General features: G+C 43.1%; 1 non-coding gene across 1 annotated transcript; it reads right to left on the reverse strand.

Annotated features, from left to right (window-relative positions):
* Positions 1-209: 209 nt before the first annotated feature.
* LOC119920085 lies at positions 210-347 on the reverse strand. Its single transcript, XR_005447852.1, has one exon. It is a non-coding gene; the product is annotated as a small nucleolar RNA SNORA7 (small nucleolar RNA).
* Between the last annotated feature and the right edge of the window lie 3,665 nt (positions 348-4,012).

Below are 4,012 nucleotides of genomic sequence, written 5' to 3' on the forward strand. Positions count from 1 at the left end.
TCAGGCTACAAAATGTGAAACAGGTTTAGAAAACGTTGTTCAGGTTACTCACCCAACCTCCATCTGCAATCGTTCTGGTAGTGCATCCATTGAGTTTTCTTGGTAAAAATACAGAAGTGGTTTACCATTGCCTTGTTCCGCACAGTAAAACTTAGTCTCCACCCTTGACTCTCTCTGGTGCTGCTGCTGCCCAACACAGGTGAGTTTTACCTTGTAGCAGATTGCCTGCCACTCGCTAGCCACTGCCCAAGCTAGAAATGGAATGGATATGACTCTGCTTGACTCTCCCTCCCGTAGCCAAGACTGGAAAAGTACTAGAAACTCTCCAGGTGCCATCCTGAGACGGGGTTCCTCTCAGGAATGAAATGAAATCCTGAAATGAAATGAATCCATGTTTTGCGCATATGTCCTCACACCTCAAAACCCTCCAGTTGTTGCCTATTCCTCCCGGCCTCAAGCAAGACCTCCTGACTATCAGATTTCAGGCACTTGGCCTGCTTTCTCCCCACTACTGAGCCTTGCTCCTCTCCCACTGCACTTCAGCTCACCTTATTTGTTCCTCTCAAGCCAACCGATTCACTGGGCCTCATTTTCATCTCTTGCCACAGATGCCTTGCTCAGGACTTCCCTCCAACATGCAACTCCCTCCCCCTTCAGATCTGGCAGACCACAGCTCTCCCCATCTTGCCCTGCTAAAATGACAGCTCCTCCAGGACATCTTCCCTGATGAATTGCATCTCCCTACCCTACTTTCAGGACTGCCATGTCACCTGAGCCCTTTAAGTACATATCTTTAAGTTCTGCTGCTTACCCCTACCTGTCATTTATTTTAGTATCAGTTTCCCCTCCCAAGAGGCCTTCCCCTATTACGCCCTCTTTTCCCAACTCCCTCTCCCTTAGCCTATGCACTTGGCTTAGAAAGGCAGGATGGCCTAGTGGAAAGAGCACAGGCCTGGGAGTCAGAGGACCTGGGTTCTAATCCCAGGTCTGCCACATGTCTGCTAAGTGGCCTTGAAAAAGTCACTTCACTTCTTTGTGCCTCAGTTACCTCATCTATAACATAGGGGTTAAGAATATGAGCCCCACGTGGGGCAGGGACTGTGTCCAACTTCATTAACTTGTATCTACCCCAGTTCTTAGAACAGTGCTTGGCACATAGTAAGCCTTTAACTATTATTATTATTGTTATTATTATTACCCTTTAAGCTCTTCCCCCCAGCTCCACAACACTTATGTGCATATGTGTAATTCACTTATTTATATTAATGTCGGTCTCCCCCATAGACTGTAAGCTCACTGTGGGGGAGACCAACATTAATATAAATAAGTGAATTACATATATGCAGATAGACTGTAAGCTCACTGTGGGCAGGGAACTCGTCTACCGACTCTGTTACATTGTACCCTCCCAAGTGCTTTCACTGCACACAGTAAATGCTCAATAAATATAATTCTCCTCCCATAAGGAGCTTAGAGTCTACAGGAAAAGACAGACAGTAAAATAAATTACAGAATGTATGCCTAAATGTAAGCTCTTTGGAAGCAGAGAACAGGTCTATTAACTCTAAGATCCTGTTCACAACAAGCTTACATTCTACAGGGGAAAACACACATTAAATATGAATAAATATTGAGAAACAACATGGCCTAGTGGTTAGAGCCTAGGCCTGGGAGTCAGAAGGTCATGGGTTCTAATCCTGGCTTATCCACTTGTCTGCTGTGTGACCTAAACAGTGCTTTGCACGTAGTAAGCGCTTAACAAATGCCATCATCATCATCATCATCATCACTTCACTTCTCTGGGCCTCAGTTACCTCATCTGCAAAATGGGGATTGAGACTGTGAGCCCCATGCGGGACAGGGACTGTGTCCAACCTGATTTGCTTGTATCCACCCCAGTGTAAGCGCTTAATAAATGCCACAATTATTATTAATTATTAATAGATTACAGACACATCTCCAGGGATCTTAATACAATGCTCTGCACAGATACTACTGATTGACTGAATACAATACTTTAAGCCCTTCCCAACTAGCCACCATCCAACCCCCAGAAACTCGTTCTCGCAAGTTTTTAAACAACTTTCCATTTGAACTAATAATAATAATAATAATGGTATTTGTTAAGTACTTACTATGTGCCAAGCAGGATAAGAGAGTTTTAAGGTATGATATGCAAATGAGAAGAGGTGGCCCATTCACATTCTTTCTTTTCCTTTTTAAAGTTAGCCTTTGATAGTCCTGTGGTAACTGTGAATGGAACCTATTTTAATTTTTTAAAAGATGGGAAAATGCATAGAAATAAAGGACTCATTCCATCAAAACAATTAACAACAAACATGTCCTCACCTTTTCCACAGCAGCACAGAAGCAGCATGGCTTAGGGAAAAGAGCACAGGCTTGGGAGTCAAAGAACGTGGGTTCTAATCCTGGCTCCTCCACTTGCCTGCTCTGTGACCCTGGGCAAACCATTTAACTTCTCTGTAAAATGGGAATTAAGACTGTGAGCCCCATGTGGGACAACCTGATTACCTTGTATCTCCCCCAGTGCTTGGAACAGTGCTTGGCACACAGTAAGCACTTAACAAATACCAAAATTATTATTATTATTTTCCATATTTCATGAATTTGAGTTATTTTATGTGGGAATTTTCATCATATCTAAAACCATTAATAAAGAATGAAAGAACTATTCTTGTTTTCATTAGCAGAGTGTTTATGGAATATAAATTGTTTTAAAATAACCTTAATGTCTAATCCCAGACTAGACTATACGCTCCTGATAGGCAGGGAATGAATCTACAAACTCTGTCATACTGTACTCTCTGAAGCGCTTAGTCATTCATTCATTCAATCGTATTCATTGAGCACTCACTGTGTGCAGAGCACTGTACTAAGCACTTGGGAAGTACAAGTAGGCAACTTATAGAGACGGCCCCTACCCAACAACGGGCTCACAGTCTAGAAGGGGGAGACAGACCACAAAAAACAAAACATGTAGACAGATGTCAAAGTTGTCAGAACAAATAGAATTAAAGCTATATGCACATTTTTAACAAAATAAATAGAATAGTAAATATGTACAAGTAAAATTAATTGAGTAATAAATCTGTACAATTATATATACAAGTGCTGTGTGAAGGGGAAGGAGGTAGGGCTGCGGGGATGGGGAGGAGGAGAGGAAAAAGGGGGCTCAGTGTGGGAAGGCCTCTTGGAGGAGGTGAGCTCTCAGTAGGGCTTTGAAGGGAGGAAGAAAACTAGCTTGGCAAATGTGTGGAGGGAGGGCATTCCAGGTCAGGGGAAGGATGTGGGCTGGGGGTCAAAGGCGGGACAGGCAAGAACGAGGTACAGTGAGGAGGTTAGCGGCAGAAGAGCGGCTACTGCTCAAGCTAGGAATGGAATGGATATGCCTCTGCCTGACTCTCCCTCCCATAGTCGAGGCTGGTAGAGTACTGGAAACTCTCCAGGTGTGACCCTGAGAAGTGAGGGTGCTCTGCACACAGTAAGCACTGAATGAATACCATTGATGGACTGATCGATACTACCATCTTAGACTGTCATTTTGTGGTTATAAGCATGGGGAGGAAGCAGTCAGAGGGGAAAAAATATTGATAGGTAATAGGGAATCAACAGTGGAGAGTATTGAAATAACAAGCCCTTTGGCCTTTTTTTTCCAAAGCCTGGTCCTTTTTATAATTCAGTAAATATATCTAGCACAGATGTTATTTTATTCCTCTCCTCAGCACTTATGTGTGCATGTCTAATAATAATAATGATAATTGTGATATTCATTAAGCGCTTACTATGTGCCAAGCTCTACTCTAAGTGATATGGTCGAACCGAGATGATTAGGTTGGACACAGTCCCTGTGCCACGTGGGGCTCACAGTCTTGATCTCCATTTACAGATGAGGTAACTGAGGCACAGAGAAGTTAAGTGACTCATTCAAGGTCACACAGAAGACACGTGGCAGACTCAGAATTTATTTGCATATTACCCATTCAGTTATCTT

This window comes from Tachyglossus aculeatus, chromosome X1, assembly GCF_015852505.1.
Source record: "Tachyglossus aculeatus isolate mTacAcu1 chromosome X1, mTacAcu1.pri, whole genome shotgun sequence".
Classification (NCBI taxonomy): Eukaryota; Metazoa; Chordata; class Mammalia; order Monotremata; family Tachyglossidae; genus Tachyglossus; species Tachyglossus aculeatus.